General features: G+C 47.6%; 1 protein-coding gene and 1 pseudogene across 2 annotated transcripts in view; one reads left to right on the forward strand and one right to left on the reverse strand.

Annotated features, from left to right (window-relative positions):
• LOC308251747 (adhesion G protein-coupled receptor E2-like) overlaps window positions 1-21454 on the reverse strand; it is a gene marked incomplete at both ends in the record, with an annotated part of 130770 nt that overhangs the window by 18517 nt on the left and 90799 nt on the right. The window lies entirely within an intron of this gene.
• Window positions 10485-11328, forward strand: LOC308252319 (18S rRNA (guanine-N(7))-methyltransferase-like; annotated as a pseudogene). The gene has a single exon. The product of its transcript is annotated as an 18S rRNA (guanine-N(7))-methyltransferase-like (transcript).

Here is a 21454-nt window from a genome sequence, read left to right on the forward strand (position 1 = left end):
AAGTAACTGCTTAGTGGGTATAGTGTTCATTTCTGGGGTGATGAAAACATTTTAGAAATAGAGGTGATGGCCTGGCGGGTGTGGCTCAGTGGTTGAGCATCAACCCATGAACCAGGAGGTCAGAGATGGATTCCAGATCAGGACACATGCCTAGCTTTCTGGCTCAATCCCCAGTAGGGGGCATGCAGGAAGCAGCCACTATTAAAAAAATATATATTTTTTAAAATATATTTTTATTGATTTCAGAGAGGAAAGGAGAGGGAGAGAGAGAGTCAGAAACAACACAATGAGAGAGAATCATTGACTGGCTGCCTCCTGCATGACCCCCATTGGGGATCAAGCCCGCAACCCAGGCATGTGCCCTTGACCGGAATCAAACCCAGAACCCTTCAGTCCACAGGCTGATGCTCTATCCACTGAGCATAACCAGCAAGGGCTAAAATACATTTTTTAAAATATATTTTTTATTATTAAGAGTATTACAGATATCTCCCATTTTCCCTTCCTTTACCTTCCTCCTCCCAGTCCCTACCCTCACCCCCCAGGTTTCACTACCCTATTGCCCGTGTCCATGGGCTATGCATATAAGTATATAGGTTCTTTGGTTTATCTCATCATTGATGTTTCTCTCTCTCCCTCTCCCTCTCTCTGAAATCAACAAAAACATATTAAAAAGAAAAGAAATAGAGGTGATGGCTGTACAACTCTGAATGTATTAAATGCCACTGAATTGTACACTTTGATTAAAATGGTGGATTTTATGTTATGTGAAATTCACCTCAATAAAACAAATCACTTAAATATCAGATAATATTAAATTGTATTCCTCCAAATTTAATTATTTGTTTTCTTTCAGGCCATTTCTATTTTATCTAATTTATTTATTACTAGAGGCCTGGTATATGAAAATTCATGTACTGGAGGGGGGTTCCCTCAGCCCGGCCTGCCCCCTCTCACAGTCTGGGAGCCCTCAGGGGCAGGAGGCAACTCAGTGATCATGGGAAGGCAACGCCCCATCACATCTCTGCTGCTGCCACTGCTGGCAGTGCAAGCATCGGCTGGCCCTGGTTACCTGAGCCTTGGGTGGCCCTGGGTGGCTGGGGGGCTGAGGGGACTGGGAGACTCTGGAGGCAGGAGCATGGAGTGGCTGGGCCCACCCGGGGGCGGGCCTGGCCTTGCTGCGCACCTGCTGCCCTGGCAGGGCTGAGGAGACCGGGGGCCGCCATCTTGTGGCTGTGGGTGCTACCATCTTTGAGGGTGTGACAGTCAATTAGCATATTCCCTCCTTATTGGCTGTGGGCGCTGCCATCTCTGCGACGGTGTGAGGTTCCATCAGCATATTCCCTCTTTATTAGGTAGGATAATTATTTCATCTGCTGATAATTTATATTACAATGAGAATGCGTAGTACTGATAATTTTTTTCATTTTCTTTTGATCTTTTATCTTAATATATTTATGAGAGTAACAGGGAGGTACACTCAGCTCTAGTGCGATGGGAAGAGGAATGAGGTGACGAGCAGGCAGAGCAGAGCCTGGGGGCAGGCGGGGTTACTTGCCTGTTCCTACAGCTGTCCTGAAGGTCAGTGGCCCATTGGGCAAGGCCTTGCTCAGCTCTCTCAGGATCTGCTCCTGGCCAGTGAGCAGGTTAGTGGCCACACAGTGCTGCTCTGAATGAGTCAGGGTAAGCAGGTCCCCCGGGGCCTCCAGCAGATTATCCATCTCTTGTATGATGTCCTGGGGGCATAGGGACACAAAGCCAGTGGACCTTGTGCCAGAGAAGCTTCCGGAAGACACTGACGCTCAGCTTCTGAGAAAAGACCCTAGAGCAGCCTTGGGCAAACTACGGCCCGCGGGCCGGATCCGGCTGTTCTATCCGGTTCTCTTGCTCTCCCCTCCGCTCCTTTACTTGGAATTTATATTAGTTCACACAAACACTCCATCCATGCTTTTGTTCCGGCCCTCCGGTCCAGTTTAAGAACCCATTGTGGCCCTCGAGTCAAAAAGTTTGCCCACCCCTGCCCTAGAGCCTGTCATTTGGGGACAAAGGTGGTATCGGATGGAATTCCCTGGGTCTATGCTAGTGCAATCTGCCACTCAGAGGTCAAACCCTGGTCATGACTACCAAGGACAATGGAAGTCCAGTGGCCAGAAACAAGAGGAAAGGTGTTAATGGGTCTAACAGTGAGTACAAATACGTGGTATGCTCTTCCCACCCACCCTGGGAGAGCGGGGCCTCACAGCAAGGTGCCATTGTGTTGGGGTCGGTCTCTTTCCAGACCAAGGCATCCTCGGGTCTCTATGGGATGCCTCCACCTGCCTCCCCTGGGTCCTGTCCTTACCTGGATGGTGTCCTGGGCCGAGGCAGACTTGAAGTCTCTGAGCAGGTCCTGGACTCTTTCAAAGAAGCGAGAGAGACTCTGGGGAAAGAGGAGATGAGGCTTTAGAGGCCCTCATGCATGGGTGGAGGAGCGTGGGGAAATGGGTGGACAGTGGGCTGAGTGGAAAGACCTTGCCTTCTGGTCCCGGATGGAGTCACTCACCTGGCTCTTGATTCCAGGGGGTGTGGTCCAGGTAGGGAAGGAGATCTCTGCAGGGGACAGAACAGCAGTCCCTTAGGGGTGTGTGTGTGTGTGTGTGTGTGTGTTGGAGGCAGGGCCTGGGGTCAGGCCAGCTATCTTCACACCGAGTAGTCCTTTGTTTATTCAGGAATCTGGGCCCCTCTCCTCTCTGTGCCCCACCCCCTTCCCATGTTCAGTCCCCCTCCTCCCACGCCTTGGCTGGAGGTGATGACACCTGCTGACTGCACATCCCTGAGTGGCGGACGCAGGGGTTATGGGACGTGTGCAGAGGCCTGACACACAGCAGGTAAGCACCACACAGAGGTACAGGTTGTGAGTATTAAATACCTTTGTCCCAGTTAGTAATTAGTTGCTGCCCAGGGTCCCCCAGGAGCCTTCCCCTTGCTACCCCAGCTCCTTCCGCAGGACCCCCAGATCTTTTCCCATTTAGTCTCAAAGAATGGAAGCCTGGCCCAGCAGGTGCCCCCAGCATTCATTGTGCTGGGTTTGTGTGGCTGCCCGTGAACATGTGATCAGGTGGCTTGAACTGTGGGTCTTTGAGAATGTGGGATCTGAACTCCAAACCTTGTTCACAGACGGTGTTGTGTGCGCCATTGGGGGACCCAGGAACCGGCTTCCAGCCAGGGTGACAGCGGCACTCATAGCTGCCCTTGGTGTTGTGGCATTGGGTGGATTTGTGGCAGGAGTTTTGCCCTGGTTTACAATCATCCACATCTGAGGACAAAGCAGAGAGAGTGTCAGATTCCGGGGTTCAGCTGCCTTTCATCCATGTCTGCAAGGGGAAGGATAGGGTGGTGGATGCCTGCAGCCATGGGCAGCCTTCAAGGCTGGGAGTCAGCCATGTTTCCTGCCATGGAAGTGTCTTGAAAGCCCCACTGCCTACTGCCTTTTCTAATTCACATGGAGGTGTCCTGTAGGTAAGCATGGTGACCTAGATGTTCTGTTCTCCAGATGTGGCCAGAAGCGGCCCAAGTCCTCCCTCTGACTCCCTCTATAACCATCCCCTTCCCGGGCAGCTCCCAGCTAGGGCAGGGACAGAACTGCCACCTGTGTCCCAGCCTGAGGACTTGGGCAAAGGCCAGGCTGGGCCTTCCTGGAACCAAGTGCGGGAGAAGTGCTGCAGGCCTGAGCAGGCTCGTTTCCGTGGCCTTGATCCTGACTCCCCCGGGGGGTGCTGTTGGCTGAGCTCTCCTTGGAATCCTGGTGACTCTGCTGAGACAGCGTTCTCCCATCCACAGGACTTCTGAGACTCCAGCCCATGGAGATGGACCGAGAACCACCCCTGAGCCTGACTCCTCGCGGACAAGGCTTTTAGGCCGGGGCCCAGAACGTGAAAATGATGCCAGACAGGCCAGGGCCACCTGGACAGCAGGTGCCAGGCCATGAAGGCAGTGGGGCTGACATCCAGCCATGCAGCCTTGGGGCGTGAAGGTGTCCCTTCTGATCCCCCTGAAGGCATCCCCTGGACTGGCAGGGAGTGATGAGAATCCACATGTGAGCAAGGCCAGTGGTGGGCAAGGGCTGGGTGCCTGGAGCAGGCACAGGAGCTGATGGGTGAAGAATGGCAGGTGTTTCTGTCATCTGGCTCCTTGTTCTTTTACCAGAGACACAGACTTGAGGGCCTGGCCAGAGGGGCTCAGCCCCCGTCTTCAGTCCCATACTGGTAAGGGCCCCATGACATCTGGGCTGATCTCCTTGGAAGAGGATTGAGCCTGGGGTAATGGTCCCCGATGACACCTGGTTTCAGGTTCTTCTGTCTCAGCAGGGCGGGCCTGTGGACCCTGCTCAGAACATCTAGGATCCCTGGCTCAGCCTCATCCTCCTCTCTCTGTATTCTGCACTAACCCCCTCTCTCTGGGTGAGTCCTGGCTTCTGCCTGACCACTGCTGGCCCCATCTACCTGCGGATGCCTGAAGCCCCTTCCCCGTTCCCTGGAAAGCGAGCAGAGCCTGGTGATTTGTGCAGGCCTGGCTCCTCCTGGGTCTCTGGTGAGGGGATGGGCCAGGCCAGCTGTTCTCTGAGCACCCAACCTGGGGCCTGGTCCCCTGGGATGTCCAACCCGGAGAGGGTGTGTGAGATCAGGACTGTAGTCTAGAGGGGAGGAGAAAATGGCGGCCGGATAGGCAGACCTGTTGGACAACTCATCCCAGGGCCAGTCTCGAAATACAACTAAATTAGAGAACATTCACCTGGAATTACCAACTGAGGTCCAGCTGAGGATGTGACTTATAACAGGAAGAACAGTAAACACCTGGAGACAGGTAGGAGGGAGAGGTTGTGAGAGGAGGCAAACTGAGAGAGGAGGGAGCACTGTGCTATGGGGAGAACTGTTCCATCAGAAAATAGAAGCCAGGAGCACAGGCTGGGCTCCACAGACCTGTGGTGTGACCCACGGTGCACGTCTCATCCAATCAGCTATGAAAGGTAGCAGGGCTGCTGGTAGTAGCAGAGTCCAGGCCCAGCAGACCAGAGCCAGTGGGAGAGATTGCAGCAGTTTTGTTGCCTTTTTTTTTTTTTTTTTAATCTCCAAACCCAGAGCATAGGAGTTTCATTTGCAACTACACACCCAAGGCATTGGCACAGGGAGGGAGGCAAGGACTTGAGTTGCCTAAGGCGAGCTCGGATGGGAAGCCGTGCAGGGAGACTTGAAAAAACAGTAGCCAGGAGTCCTGTATTGGGTCCTTCGTACACCTCCAAAAAGGCCATTTTTCCTGGGAGGAGCTAGCTGCTCCCAACACCCAGAGGGCAGGTAAAGAAAAGAAATAAACCCTGCCCTAGGTGATACAGCCTGCTGCACCCCAAATTTTGAGCTTTACTGATGGAACAAAGGCAGAGGCCAAGTTTAAGGGTAGAACAGTCTCAAGGAGCCCTCAGTGAGCAGATTGGAGGAGGGGACATCTGCCCCACTATTCTAGGATCCTGACTGATAAAAACTGCAGGGTCCCAGCTGACCCTTGTATTGGTCTCCATACAAGGATCTCTGTCCAGCCAAGGACAGAGTAATATGTTGGGCCGCTCAGGGAAGAGTAGCTCTGGAACAGGAAAACACACTCATCATATTCCCTGAAAGCAAAAGAGCACCTACCTACCTAAAGCCCTGTCAGAACAGACTGTAGAGTGATTAAGATTGACAGCTGGCTGACCGGTCAAGGTGGGCAGAGGTGGAACTTGGAATCGCGGGAAGTGTGCTGAACCAGCCCTGGTCCTGCGCAGCTAACTAACCTACTCTAGAGGGCAGATTGGCCCCTCCTGCTTACAGCCACGGCCTGTGGAAACAGACACAAGCGGTGGACCGGTGCATTGCTTGGAGCTTCAAGCAGGTTCTAAAAGCCAACAGACAGTAGTTAGCACCTAAGTACTTAACAGGAACCTAGAATTGGCAGACAGAACAAAAGAGTAGGGTCCTAAGCCAGTTCCCACGGGGTATTAAAACTCAGTTGAAATGAACGACACTTCACTTTCCCCCCCCAACTTTTTCCTTCCTCTCTTCTCCTATTTACTCCCATTTTTATTCTCCTTGATCCTTTTTAGTTTTTCTCTTTCCTTTCTGCCCCTCCCCTTTAAAATTTATCTTCTTTATCTCTCTGCTATGTTGATTTGTTATTATTCTAGTCTCTGTTGTTTTGTTCATATATCTAATTGTCCTCTTCCCTGTTCCTATTCAACTTTCCTTTCTCTTTTCTTTTTATTCACTACTCATTTTATTTCTCTTCTCTTTCTCTTTTCTTTTTCTCCTAATTTCTTGTTTAACTTCCTGAATTTAGGTCTATCTGCTCTTTTTCCTTTTCAAATTTTTTTTTCTTATCTTCTCATTTCTTTTCTCCCTCCTTTATTCTAAACCATGTTCCTTCCCCCATTTCTCTAATTCTTTATTCTTATTTCTTTATTTAAGCTCTGTATTTACAGATTCTTCCCCCATTTCTTGGTGTTTTTTGTTTGTTGTGTTGTGTTTTCTCCCCATATTTTTCTTTCTTTTTTTTCTATCATTCTTCCTTTATTTTCTCTTTCCTAATTCTCTTTTCTCTGGTGGTCACTTTTGTTGGGGCTATAATGGACTTATGTACATTCTTGTTCTGTTTCTCCTGTGTCATGTTTTCTTTTGTATTTTGTGCTGTTCAGTCAGCACTTCCATAATGGTTGGCACAACATGGTCAGGGTAAGCCACAGAATCAGACACCCTGGAAGGAAACTCCATTCATGAATGGGACAATAACATTCAAGACCCAACAACAGCAGGAGAATCCAAATTAGGGGGGGTCTTCCTAGAACACCCAGCCCAGGAGACCTGAGAGACTGCACCACTGGGTCCCACAAAACACATATTCAATTTTGAATGATAGCCTTTTTTGAGCTACATAAGACCAACTCAAAAAATCTAGGTGGTATAGCAGTTTGATTTACTAGTAATACACAGAAATAAATGAAGACACAAACAAATGGAGAGACAAGGAAACAACCCCCAAATGAAAGAAAAGGAGGAAGCACCAGAAAAGGAACTAAATGAAATGGAGGTAAGTAATATGTCAGATAAAGAATTCAAAGTAATGGTTATAACGATGCTCAAACATCTGAATGAGAATTACTAGCAACTCAATGAGAAATATAAGGAGCTGAATGAGAAATACATCAACATGAATAAGAATAAAGAGGAAATGAAAAATGACATAGTGCAATAAAGAACACCCTGGAAGGTTTCAACAGTAGACTAGAAGAAGCTGACGAAAGAATCAGTGAGTTAGAAGACAAGGTAGAAAAAAACACCCAAGCAGAGCAGCAACTGGAAAAAAAATACTACACTAAAAAGCAGGAGACTTTAAGCGAGCTTTGGGACAACATGAAAACAACAACAACATCATCTGCATAATAGGGGTGCCAAAGGAGAGGAAGCTGAGCATGGAATAGAAAACCTGTTTGAAGAAATAATGACACAAAACATCTCTTACTTGGGGAAGAAAAAAGTCACACAAGTCCAAGAAGCACAGAGAGAGCCAATCAAAATGAACCCCAAAAGACCTACACCAAGACACATCATAATTAAATGGGCAAATGTAAAAGATAGAGAAAGAATCTTAAAGACTGCAAGAGAGAGATAGAAAGTTACCTACAAGGGATCTCCCATTAGACTGTCAATGGATTTCTCAATAGAAACACATCAGGCCAGAAGGCAATGTCATGAAGTATAAAAATCAAGGTATTGAATCCAAGAACACTCTATCAACAAGGCTATCATTCAAAATTGAAGGTGAAGTCAGGAGCTTCACAGACAAAATAGGCTAAAGGAGTTTATTACCACCAAACTAGCAATGGAAGAAATGCTAAAGGGACTATTGTAAAAAGAAGAAATAGAAAGGGAGGGAGGAACACAGGCATAAAGAATAAAAATGGCAACAAAGGAGTAACTATCAATAATAACCTTAAAAATAAATGGATTATAATGCTCCAATAAGAAGGCAAAGTGTAGCTGAATGGATAAGAAAACACAACCCATATATACACTGTTTACAAGAGACTCACTTCAGAACAAAGGACTCACGAAATCTGAAAGTGAAGGGATGGAAAAGTGTTTTTCAGGCAAACGGAAATTTATAAAAGCTGGCGTAGCAATACTTATATCTGACAAAAGAGACATCAAAGTGAAGGCCATAACAAGAGATAAGGAAAGCCACTAATACTAAAAGGATCGATACAACAAGAGGATATAACTCTGGTAAACATATATATACCCAATACAGGATCATCCAAATATATAAAAACTACTTCTGGAGGATATCAAGGGAGAGATCACAGCAATACAATCATAATAGGGAACTTTAATATCCCACTGACAAAACTTGATAAATCTTCTAGACAAAAAAAAAAAAATCAACAATGAAACAGCAATCCTAAGTTACACACTCAATTAGATGAAACTAATTGACATCTTCATAACATTCCATCCTAAAGCTACAGCATATACATTCTTCCCAAGTGCAACAAGGGAACTTTTCAAAGGTAGACCACATGCTAGGACACAAACTAAGTCTCTACAAATTCAAGAAGATTGAAATCATAGCAAGCATGTTCTCAGACCACAATGACATGAAATTAGAAATCAGCTACCAGAAAAGCACTCAAAAACAATCAAACACATGCAGGCTACATAGCATGCTATTAAACAATGAATTGGTTAACAAAGAAGAAATTAAAAAACATCCTAGAAACAAATGAAAATGAACATACAACAATCCAAAATCTACAGGGCACAGTGAAAGAAGTACTGAAAGCAAAGTTCATAGCACTACAAGCCTACCTCAAAAAAGAAGAAAAGCTCATAATAAGTTAACTAACACTACAACTTAAAGAATTAGGAAGAGAACAGCAAGAAAAGTAGAGAGTAAGTAGAAAGTAGGAAATAAATGACATAGAGTAAAACAAACAAAAACCAATACAAAAGATCAATAAAACCAAAAGCTGGTTCTTTGAAAGGATAAACAAGATTAATGAACTTCTAGCCAGACTCACCAGGAAAGAAAGGGAGAGGACCCAAAATCAGAAATGAAAGAGATGAAGTAACAACTGACCCGACAGAAATACAAAGGATTATTAAAAAAAATACTATGAATGACTTTATTCCAACTAACTGGACAACCTAGAAGAAATGGACATATTTCTAGAAAAATACAACCTTCCAAAACTCAATCAGGAAGAAAACCTTAATAGGCCAATAACTACTGCTGAAATTGAAGCAGAAATTAAAAACAAAACAAAACAAAACCTTGCAGCAAACAAAAGTGCTGGTCTGAACAGTTTCACAGGGAAGTTTTACCAAATGTTCAAAACAGAAATAACACCTATCCTCCTCAAACTATTCCAAAAATCTAAGAAGAAGGAACATTTCCAAGCTCTTTCTATGAGGCTAGCATTATCCTAATACTAAACCAGATAAAGACACTACAAAGAAAGAGAATTATAGGCCAATATCACTGATGAATGTAGAGGCTAAAATCCTCAACAAAATATTTGCAAATCAGATCCAGCAATACATTAAAAAGATCATACACCATGACCCAGTGGGATTTATTCCAGTAATGCAAGGCTGGTACAATATTCACAAATATATAAATGTGATGCAGCACATAAACAAATTGCAAGACAAAAATCACATGATCATATCAATTGAGGCAGATAAAGCATTTGACAAAATGCAACACCATTTTTTGATAAAAACTTTCAGCAATGTGGAAACAGAGGGATCATACCTCAAGATAATAAAAGGCATGTATGACAAACTTACAGATAACATAATATTCAAGGGGCCAAAGCTAAAAGCATTTCCCCTAAGAACAGGAACAATACAGGGATGTCTGCTTTCACCACTCTTAGTCACCATAATACTGAAAGTCCTAACCATAGTGATCAGACAAGAAGAAGAAATACAAGGCACCAACTTGGAAAGGAGGTAGTAAAACTCTGATTATTCACAGATGACATGATACTATACATAGAAAACCCTAAAACCTCCACCAAAAAAGCTACTAGACTTAATAAATGAATTCAGAAATGTAGCAGGATACAAAATTAACACCCCAAAATCCATGGCATTTTTATACACTAATAATGAACTCTTATAAAGAGAAACTAAAAAAATAAATGCATTTACCACTGCAACAAAAGCATTAAGATACTTAGAAATAAACTTAACCAAGGAGGTAAAAGACCTGTACTCAGAAAAGTACAGGATGTTGAAAAAAGAGATAGAGAAAGATATAAACAAGTGGAAGAATATACTATGTTCATGGATTGGCAGAATCAACATCATTAAAATGTCCATACTAGATGTGTATTACGAGGCAGGCGTGGACCTGATGATATAAAAGCTGGACTCAGAAGCCCCCAGCAGTGGTCGTGCAGTTGAGGCATGGGTATGGCGTGTCGCGGGTGCCGACGGAGCACGGTGGACCCCCAGAGCTGTTTAACGACAAGAGTGAAGCCTGGAAATACATGCGCAACTCTAGGATGATTGATGTGCAGACCAAGATGACTGGGTGAGCATTGGAGCTCCTTGATCTGCCTGTTGAGAAGCCTTGTTTCCTATTGGATATTGGCTGTGGTACTGGGCTGAGGAGAGATTATCTCTCTGATGAGGGGCACTGTTGGGTGGGCATCGACATCAGCCCTGCCATGCTGGATGCAGCTTTGGACCGAGAAGCACAAGGAGACCTACTTCTGGGGGACATGGGCGAGGGCATTCCCTTCAAACCGGGCTCCTTTGATGGTTGTATCAGCATTTCTGCTGTGCAGTGGCTCTGTAATGCTAACAAGAAGTCAGACATTCCTGCCAAGCGCCTGTACTGCTTTTTTTCTTCTCTTTATTCTGTGCTGGTCCATGGAGCCTGAGCTGTTCTGCAGCTATACCTTGAGAACTCAGAGCAGTTGGAGCTAATTACGACCCAGGCCATCAGGGCTGGTTTCATGGTGGTGTGGTGGTGGACTACCCCAACTGTGCCAAAGCAAAGAAGTTCTACCTCTGTTTGTTTTCTGGGCCATCAACCTTTCTGCCAAAGGGCCTAAATGAAATTAAGGAAGACGAGGAGGCAAAGGAATCCACATTCACTAACAAGAGGGTCCTGTACAGGATTGCACGGAGTGGGGTGGTGAGGAAGACCCAGGAGTGGGTGCTGGAGAAGAAAGAGCGCCGTAGATGCTAGGGCAAGGAAGTCAGACCTGGCACTCAGTACACAGGCCGCAAGCGCAAGCCCTACTTCTAAGCATTTCGCTGCATTGAATGGTGAGACAGCTTGGGGTCCACACAATTGTGAGCTGTGCCATCCAGCTCAGGCACTTGCCTTTGGAAAGTTTTATATATTGAAGTATCTACTTCATCAGCTGACAAAATAGTATCTAGAAAAGTTCTAATAGCCCTGACCAATGTTGCTCAATGGTTAGAGCGTTGGCCTGCGCACCAAAGGGTCATGTGTTCGCTCCCTGTCCCTGGTCGGGATGTGCGCAGGAAGCAGCCAATTGATGTGTCTCTCTCACATTGATGTTTCTCTCTCCCTTCCTTCTATTCTTTTTGAAGAAGCAATGGGAAAAATATCCTCAGGTGAGGATTAACAACTGCAAAAAAGTTCTAATGATATTTTCTTCTTTAAAGTTTTAATGGCATCTTATTTTGCTGTAAAAGTAATAAACCACTTTCTATGGAAAAAAAATAAAATGTGTATAATACCCAAGGCAATCTATAGATTCAATGCAATGCCTATTAAAATGCCAACAGCGTATTTCACAGACCTAGGACAAATAGTCCAATAATTTATATGGAACCAAAGAAGACCCCAAATAGCTGCAGCAATCTTGAGAAAGAAGAACAACGTTGGAGGAATCACAAGACCAGATATCAGGTTATACTACAAAGCCACCGTACTCAAAACAGCCTGTTTCCTGCACAAGAACAGGCATATCGATCAATGGAGTAGAACAGAGAACCCAGAAATCAACCCAAGCCATTATGCTCAATTAATATTTGACAGAGCAGGCAAGAGCATACAATGGAGGAAAGACTGTGTTTTTAATAAACAGTGTTGGGCCCTAGCCGGTTTGGCTCAGTGGATAGAGCATTCGCCTATGAACTGAAAAGTCCCAGGTTCGATTCTAATCAAGGACACATGCCTGGGTTGTGGGCTCAATCCCCAGTGGGGGACTTGCAGGAGGCAGCCAATCCATGATTCTCTCTCATCATGGATGTTTCTATCTCTCTCTCCCTCTTACTTCCTCTCTGAAATCAATAAAAATATATTAAAAATAAATAAATAAACGGCGTTGGGAAAATTGGACAGGTACTTGCAAAAAAATGAAACTAGACCACCAACTTACACCATACACAAGAATAAACTCAAAATGGATAAAAGACTTAAATGCAAGATGTGAAACTATAAAAATCCTAGAAGAAACTATAGGCACCAAAATCTCAGACATCTCTTGTAGCAATATGTTTGCCAATAAACCTCCTAGGTCAATGGAGACTAAGGAGAAAATAAACAAATGGGACTATATCAAAATACAAAGCTTCTGAAGAGCAAAAGAAACCGTCAACAAAACAACAAGAGAACCCACTGCATGGGAGAGCACATTTGCCAATGATATCCGATCAGGGATTAATATCCAAAATATATAGAGAACTCATACAACTTAACAAAACGAAGATAAACAATCCGATTAAACTGGGCAAAGGACCTAAAAGGACACTTCTCCAAAGTGGATATACAGAAATCCAAAGGACATGTAAAAAAATGCTTAAAATCACTAATCATCAGAAAGATGCTAATCAAAAGGACAATGAGATATCACCTCACACCTGGCAGAATGGCTATTATCAACAAATCAACAAATGCCAAGTGTTGGTGAGGATGAGGAAAAAAGGAAACCCTAGTATACTGCTGGTGGGAATGCAAACTGCTGCAGCCATTGTGGAAAATAGTATGGAGTGTCCTCAAAAAATTGAAAATGAAACTCCCGTTTGACCCAGTGATCCCACTTCTATGAAAATATCCTAAGAAAATAAAAACACTCACCAGAAAGAATATATGCACCTCTATGTTCATAGCAGTGCAATTTACAATAATTAAGATTTAAAAACAGCCTAAGTGCCCATTAGCAGATGAATGGATAAAAAAAATTGGTACATTTACACCAAGCTTGTCAAACTCGTGGCCTGCAGGCTTCATGCCTTATTTGCCCCTGTTAGCCTTTGAGTATGGCATGTTTGATTTACACAATGGGATACTACATGGATGTATGAAAGACGGAACTACAGAACTCTTGCCATTTGCAACAGTATGGATTGACCTGGAGAGTATTATGCTAAGCCAGTCAGAGAAAGGAAAGTAAAAAAGCTGATGAACAAAAATAGACCCAGAGACACAGAAGCATGGAACGAACTGTTGAACCTCAGAAGGAAGTCAGGGGAGGGTGGGTGGGAAGAGATCAACCAATGAACTTATGCATAAAAATAACCCGTGGACATAGACCATGAGATGGTGAGGACCTGAGGGGGTGAGGTGGGGGCGGGCTGGAAGAGTTCAATGGTGAAAAAAGAGGACTTATGTAATACTTTCAGCAATAAAGATAAAAAGTAAAGAGAAAGAATGAGTATAGTCTAAAAACCCAACAGCCACCACTATGTTGTGCTCTATAATCACTTATACTTTCCCAGCATTTTTGGGAGGTAAGCACAATTGTTACTCCCTTTTACAGATGGGTAAACTGAGGCACAGATGGGTAAACTGAGGCACAGAGCAGTAAAGAACATGCCCAAGGTCATACAGTTAACAAAAGGTATAGCTACTTTTGTTTTTATCTGTAAAAGGTAGGTGCTCTTTTAAAACACACACACACACACACACACACACAATCACAGTAATATTATCACATCTTTCACGTTACCAGTGATTCTATATAATAAAAGCCTAATATGCTAAGTGTCCGGTTGGTTGTTCAACCAATCAAAGCATAATATGCTAATGATATGCTAAGGCTGCTCAACCACTCGCAATGACGTGCACTGACCACCAGGGGGCAGATGCTCCGACTGGTAGGTTAGCTTGCTCTTGTGGTCTGGCCGGGACTGAGCAAGATGGGTTGAACATGCCCTGGAGCCCTCCCACATCCCCCCCCCCCCCAGCTGGCCAACCTCCCATGTCCCTCCCCAACCCTGATATTGCACTGGTGGGGTCCCTCGGCCTGGCCTGCACCCTCTTGCAATCTGGGACCCCTCGGGGATGTCAGAGAGCCGGTTTCAGCCCGACTCCACTGGTACATGAATTTGTGCACTGGGCCTCTAGTTTCCAAATAAGTGTCCTGGCCAGTGTTGAATGCCCAGCCGTCAAAGTGCAAAACCAGGACCTGGGTCCTGGCTCAAAGGCCACCCCACCTCTCTGTTTTAGTGGGACAGGCACAGGCACACTTGTCTCATTCAGACCTGGAACCAGGGCCGGGAACCCTGTATGCTGCAGGAATGGCTCTGGTGACTCAAACCTCATGGATGGGGAGATGGAAGATGCAGGGTCATTCTTACCTTGACACGTGTTCTCTCTCGCATTACTGAACTTTGTTGCCCCAGAACCAGGCCTGTATCCTGGCTTGCATGTGCAGTAGTAGCTCCCCTTCGTGTTATGGCAGCCTGCATCTTTTCCACAGGTCACTTCCACGGGTTGTTCACATTCGTCAATGTCTGGAATAACGGGGTAAAGGGTCACCTCCCAAAGCCATGAGTGCCCTCAGGGAAGAGAGCCTGGTCCCATACCCAGCATGGAGCCTGATGCTCAATCAGTGTCTTTTAGGAAATATTTAGACCCTCAGGCAACACTGCTGTGGCTGGAGCAAGCCATTCCTGAAACCCACCCAATAGGCTCTGCTCTGCTCAGCTTTCTGTCTGTCACCTGGATTTGGATTCAGGAGCAAGTGCTGAAGTGGTGGGTGGGTGGAAGCTCTGCATCCCGCTCCCCAGTCCTGGAAGGGTAAACTGAGGCACAGGTTCCAGGCTCCTAGAGACCCAGCTCCTCCCTCTGTACAAAGTCATGTTTATTCACTTCTCATTTTCCACCTTCATATCTTTTTCTTTCCCTTTTCTCTGTCCTTCATGATGGTCTGAGAACAAAGGCTGAGGCCACCAACCACCATTTCGTCCCCATGTAGCCCTTCACCACCCCAAGCCTCTATACCTTCACAAGTCTCCCCTTGATTGACTTCAGTCTTTCCAGATGGAGATTGGAATCCTGGATCACAGCGACAGGTAGTGCCACTGACACATGAGGAGTCTGTAGGGCACTTCTGGGGACAGGCAGAGGCTGTGGGACAGAGATCATGGTCAGAAGATGAGGGCTGAGTCAGAGGCTGCAGAGGGGAGTTGTGGGGGGGCAAACCTGAGCTTCCCCTGCAACAGGCCTTTCTCCTGCCTAAGCTGTGAGGTGCAGGTGGGGATGGGACTTTGGCTGTGGACTGAGTTACTCCCAGCAGACTCACCCCTGGTGTTCTGGGGTCCATCTTCCAACAGAATCAGCAAGACACACAGCGCTGGAACAGAGAGATGGGGGGGTCAGCGGGGGCACAGAACAGGTAAGGGAGGCATGAGGGTGACACATCTGAGGGAAGGGGCTGCTCACCCCTCCCAGGCTCGGGCTCTGTCCATTACTCAAGGAGAGAGTGGCAGGTGGCACCTCCCTGGCCTCCAATACCCCTGGCCAGAGGGTCTGCACCCATCTCCTGAGGGGGGCTTTCAGGAACTGAAGGATGGGGAGGGGCCTGAGCCTGGCAGGGGTCTTGGCTTCTGCTGACCTGTGGGCAGCAGTTCAGGAAACATACTGGAGCCAGGTGGCCTTGGTTCTACTGCCAGACCTTGGTCAGGTGCCTCAGTTCCTCAGTTTCCCCTTCTGTAGAATGGGGATGAAGAGGGGGCCCATTTCCTAGAGTGTGAGAGTTAAGCACACAAGTACTGCCTGGTGTGTCAAAGTGCTTACTGCCCTCATTTCTTCATGTAATAATGAAGGGGTTGGGCCAAGTGTCCTCTCAGATCTCTCAAATCTAAGGTGCTCCGGCTCACACCCTTCCTCAGGGACACAGGTTCAAGCACACTGCACCCACATCTGTCAACCACAAGGACAAGCTTGGGACCTGGTGGTGACATTTCACATCCTGATTCCCTGCACACAGGAAGATGCTGGGGGCTCATGTTAGGGGTGGAGCTACATGGGTCCCCCAATCCTACTCTTCCTGCTGCGCAGGGGAACCTCATCCCAGGGCATGTCCTGGGGGTTCTCCTTAAGTCAGCAGGGGGTCTAAATATGAGGACCCATACATTAGCGAGACAGACAAGGAGGCAGAGATGGAGAGAAAATAAAGAGGAGAGAGAGAGAGAGAGAGAGAGAGAGAGAGAGAGAGAGAGAGAGAGAGAGAGGAGACAGAAATGGAGAGAGAAACAGAGAGGCAGAGTTAGGAAGACAGTGATCTAGAGAGATGGACAGAGAAATAGGGAACTCCTAGAAAGGAAGAGACACAGATGCCAGCGATTAGACAGAGAGACACAGAGAGATAGGGAGATTGAGAGCCAGATAGAGAAATGGAAGGGGAAGGGAGGGAGGAAAGGAGGGAAGAGTGAGGGTGGGTGTCTGGGCAGCAGTGGGGTGTGGGGAGAGCTTGATGGATCCATTCAGTCCCTGCTGATCTAGAGATGTTGGGGAGGCAGCCCAGACCCAGATAATCCAGAGAGAACAGATGGGGGGCAGCGGGTGGAGGGATGGGGGCCAGGGAGACAGGGCAGGAGTGAGTCACTTCCTGGGCCAAATGAAGAATAACTCAGGGCTCCCAGTCCCCCACAGAGGGGCTCCCAGTCCCCCATGGAGGGGCTCCCAGGGGAATTTTGGGGTCTGTCATTGTGAGCACAACTTGAGGAGCTGTGCAGGGTGTAGACTGGAGGGTCCCCTGAGCACTCAGTCCCAAAGTCCAAACTTGATATCTCTCAGGCCAGCAGAGGGCAAAGACCCCCATACCCTCCCTGAGGCCTGCGCAGATGTGGTAAACTGAGGCTGGACTTCCTGTCTTCCTCCTCTCTGGCCACAGGGTTTGGTTAGTTCTCCCTTTGGTGGAAACCCTCTTCCTCTTTGTAGGACAGACCACAAAATGACCTTCCCTGGCAGGGTGGAACCTGGGCCTATTCGTCCCCAGCTCCCAAAGTCCCAGTAGCGACTTCCATGCTCACAACTGCCCAAGGAGACAGAGGCTCTGTTTATGTCCATTCTGCAGATGGACAAACTGAGGCTCAGAGCCCAGGAAAGGCTTATGGAGAAACTGGTGAAGACGGGGCTGGGGAAGATGGAAGTGAGGGGTCAAGTTCCCCAGACCCTGCAGGGAGGGGGTTCTTTGTGCTGAGCTGGGCTTTCCTGCCCCACCACAGAGGCTGCTGGGGGAGACCTCCACCTGGGGCCCAGGAAGTCCCCCAAAGAGGATCCTGGAGAGGGTGGCTGGTCACCTGCTCCCAGTCCCATCTGGGTTGCATTCCCTTAGCTGAGCCCTGGGCAGTCAGATTCCTGCCTGGGGCCCCTGTGGCAGGGGTGGGGCCGTCATTCTCTCCTGGCTCCTCCAGCTAAGGATCCCTCCCCCTGCCCCCAGCCCATCCCCCAGACCCTCCAGTGAAATAATAATAATAGTAACATTAACAACAACAACAACAATAATAATGTTTACTTAATTCTTACTGTGAACCAGGACTCAACCCTTAACACAAGCCTGTAAAGTGGAGACCAGTCTTGCTCTGCCCCATTTCACAGACCTGGAAAGTGAGGATCAGGGGCTCTGTGACTTGGCCCCCTGACACATCGCCCCCTTCAGGTGAGCTACACACGGACTTGGCTAATTTACTAAAAATCACCTAATTGTAATCATGCAACAGGCGAATTATATGCTATGTAAATTACACCTCACCTTGATAAAAAAACAGCTCACGCCTGGCACCCTGGCCCCGCACAGGGATCCCCATCCCTGTGCCCTGGGGAAGTTCTGAGTGGCACCCCAAATGTCATTTCTTAACTCTCTTTGTTGCCTGGTTGCCCAGGCAACGAGCTGCCCTGATAACCTGATAACTGTTAGAGCCACCCTGGGTGGGGCGGGAAGGGCGGCAAGGGGGAAGTCACAGCAGAGCTCAGGTTCAACCCACAGCAGCAAAGCCCTTCAATGCACAGCTGTCCCAGCTGGGTCTGGGGGAGCATAGGAAGGGGTCTCCGGGCTTCCCCTGCCACACGATGGGAGACGTGTTGGGGTCACCCCGTTGTGGAAGGGTCCCCCCCTAGCTCCCTAGCCCCCTCTCTGACATCTGTTAAGAGTGACTTCCTGAGGGGATCACAGCACTCATTCGCCTCCTCTCTTCCTCAGGCTCCAGTTTCCCCGCTTAGGGAGCAGCTTCCAAGTGGATCTGGAAAGAGCTTGGAGATCCCACTGGGGGTGGGGAACAGACCCTTAGAGCACCCGGGGGGGGGGTTCCTGCCCGGGCGTGGGGGTACCCGGGCACTGCCAGCTGCTCTCCCTTGTACCGTGGTTCCCGCCTAACCATGTGGCTTCCTCCATGTCAGGCCCCGGAGCTGCCAGCTGTGCCTCCTATTTCTCCTCGGTGGCGGTGGTGTGGGGAGACTGGAAAATGGAGGCATCAAAAGGGTGCTACTAGGAGCTTCCTTACCCCTCCCAGAGGGGTCCCCAAATTCTTACCCTGTAGGATGTGAAATGAGCTGAGGCGAGGACCTCTCATGGTCTGTGCAGGGCAGTTCTGTATTCACAGGCTGGACAGCTGTGCATCCTTCTGTGGCCTCCTGGCCCTTATACAGTGTGTGAGTGGGGGTGGAGGAGCCACTGCCCAGGGCGGTGTCCCCACACAGTCCACAGAATCATCTATTGTTTTGGCTTCTCCTCCCCTGGGGTGTGTCTTGAGCCCTAACCTGTCTGGAACTCAGTCTTCCTGTCTGATGAATGGGAATAAAATGCCTGCCACTGGCCTCATGCAGCAGGATGAGGAAGAACTGGGGTAACATACTGGAAATGCATTGAGATGTTTGCTGCAAGCTTGGGGGAGGCCTGAAGAGGAACATCCTGCCATCACCACTATAACCGGGCCTGTCAGCAAGCCCGATGGCTCTGACTTCAACTAGACCCCAAATCCTCCCACTTCTCTTCATTGGCCCCCACCCTGGTCTAGCCCCATCATCTCCCACATTGGTGCCCTGGCTCCTGACCCCACACTCTGTTCCCCTCTGTCAACCTAAGAAACATTCAAACCTGTAGAGAATTTTTATGAGTTTATTTGAGCCAAACTGACAGCAATAGCCTAGAAGCAAAATCCCAACAGATTGAAAAAATTCTCCCAAGAATGGCAGTTTTGCACCTTATTTTATACATTACAATCAAAGGAGGAGGCATAAGGGGGTTACAAGAAATCCACTGGTGGTAGATTGGGGAGGCAGGTGCAGAAATCTCTGGGATTGGATAAAAAGTAAAAGGAACAGACGCAGACTCCTTTACACAGGTGGGTACAGGAGAGTTAAGAGTTCACAATTCACATGATAACAATAACAGTGAGGGGTTCTGTGGTCTCTTGACAGGTGGGAGATTGTGCTCTGAGGGACTGGATAAAAGGAAGTTACCCTGACATTGCAAAGGTATATTATGTAGATGCAAAAAGACAATAAACAAGCTCAATTAAGGTAAAGATTGGCCTTTGTCAGGGAAGATACACATCTAAGACTTGACTACCTTCCATGACTAGTTTTTAGTTTAAAAGTTTTTATTTCAGGCTATTTCATTGTTATCAGTGGAAGTGGAGTTCTTGGGGTGCTGCAAGGAAAAGATTTGCTAAAGCCCCAGGGGGAGATGGGGTTTTGTGGAAAGCTTTATTGATGATGTAAACTTAAGTGGGTTCCCCTCCAAGGTCCCATCTCTGTTTATCTTGCTGTGGAAGAAGTCCAATCTTGTCTTCAGCAGGGCCAGAATTAAGGTCATTGCCCAGAACTTCTGTTCCCTATTAAAATCCAGTCCAGTCCAGCCATGGGCCATGTGACTGCTTAAGGTCACATGGCTATGGAGGCGAGCACAGGAACGCAGGGGTGAGTGAGGGTCACAGACCAAGAGAAGCACAAGAAGAACAGAGAGAGAGGACTCCGGGGATTTGAACCTTCTAATGTTATATTGTAAATCAGTGAACTAAAACAGGAGATGCCTTAATCAATAAGCCAAATTAATTTGGAGTGTTTTTATTATGCTAGTGCTAGCGGGGTCAGGTGTCAAATTCTGGGCCCCAACATGGTGGAAGTCTTCCCTATTTATACTTTTCTCAGCTCGTTGTCTTCCAAATTTGGAAAGAGACTTCTGGACCTTCTGAGAAAGAAGGCCTGCATGCTGGGACAGGACTGTGAGACCATATCTCAAGGCCTGGACTGGTGCCAGCACTGACAACTCTGTCTGGGGCATAGCTTATGGCCTCTCTGGAATGGGAGTAGTCTTATTTTTCCCCATTATTTAAGCAAGCAAGCATTTACAGAAGCCAAAATAGCAGGGTTGAAATTTCAAACAGCAGTTTTTACACAAGGTGGAGATTACCATGCTTCACTAACATTTTGTGTGTTTCCATCCCCTGGCCCAGGGGTGAGAACCTTTTTCTGCCAAGGGCCATTTGGATATTTATAACATCACTCGCAGGCCATAAAAAATTATCAACTTAAAAATTAGCCTGCTATATTTGGTCAAACATTTAATTTCCTCACCCCTAATGCCTTGACAGGACCAGACCAAATGATTTTGAGGGCCAGAAGTCCCCACCCCTGCTAGCCAATCCATTGTTCCCCAGGCTAGACTGACAGGCGACCACCTTCCCTGCTTCACCTGCCTTCACTGTGCAGGTGCCTCTCCCCCCCTTTGTTTGATCCCTTCCCCAGTGGAGTGATCTGCAGGGAATGGACAGTGGTTCCCTGAGGAGCGTGAAACTGTAGCTTTCTGGTCAACCACCCAGATGATCACCCCCAGCAGTGGCAGTTAGGATGACTGTCCTCTCTGCAATGCCCTCTGCTGTGAGGAAGACGAGGGGACCTCAATGTCCTGTGCCACCAGCCCATGCCCAGCACCCTTCCAAGCCCCAATTGGGGTCTCCAGATGGAGGGGGGCATAACAGGAAGCCCCAGGAGGGCAGCACAGCTATTGTGAGGCCAGACAGCTGTCCCCAAGCAGGAAGCTCCAGAGAGTGAGGAAAAAGGGCGGGAGGCTGCTGACCAGCACTGACCCCCAGACCCAGGGTCAGGCAGGACAATGGACCCTTTGTCTCCTCCTGCGGGCTGGACACCTGGGTTTCCCGCAGGCCAGACTTTC

This window comes from Plecotus auritus, assembly GCF_963455305.1.
Source record: "Plecotus auritus genome assembly, chromosome: 6".
Classification (NCBI taxonomy): domain Eukaryota; kingdom Metazoa; phylum Chordata; class Mammalia; order Chiroptera; family Vespertilionidae; genus Plecotus; species Plecotus auritus.